The sequence below is a fragment of the Sinocyclocheilus anshuiensis genome, unplaced genomic scaffold (assembly GCF_001515605.1).
Source record: "Sinocyclocheilus anshuiensis isolate Anshui unplaced genomic scaffold, SAMN03320099.WGS_v1.1 scaffold436, whole genome shotgun sequence".
NCBI lineage: Eukaryota > Metazoa > Chordata > Actinopteri > Cypriniformes > Cyprinidae > Sinocyclocheilus > Sinocyclocheilus anshuiensis.
The window spans coordinates 2,033,460-2,033,704 of NW_015560618.1; the positions used below are offsets into that span (position 1 = coordinate 2,033,460).

Here is a 245-nt window from a genome sequence, read left to right on the forward strand (position 1 = left end):
AGTTCACCCAAAAATGAAAATTCTGTCATTAATTACTCACCCTCATGTCGTTTCAAACCCGTAAGACCTTCATTACAAGGACATCTGTAAAATAATCCATGTGACATCAGTGGTTCATCCGCAATTATACGAAGCTATGAGAATAATTTTTGTGCGCAAAAGAAAAAAAAAGAACGACTTTATTCAACAATTCGTCTCTTCCGCATCACCCTGGTGCCATTTTGGAGAATATCAGCTGGATGTAA

At 37.1% G+C, this 245-nt stretch overlaps 1 protein-coding gene across 2 annotated transcripts in view; it reads right to left on the minus strand.

The window, feature by feature from the left end:
• LOC107681729 (uncharacterized oxidoreductase ZK1290.5) overlaps positions 1 to 245 on the minus strand; it is an 8,320-nt gene that overhangs the window by 3,844 nt on the left and 4,231 nt on the right. The gene's annotated exons all lie outside the window — the stretch shown is intronic.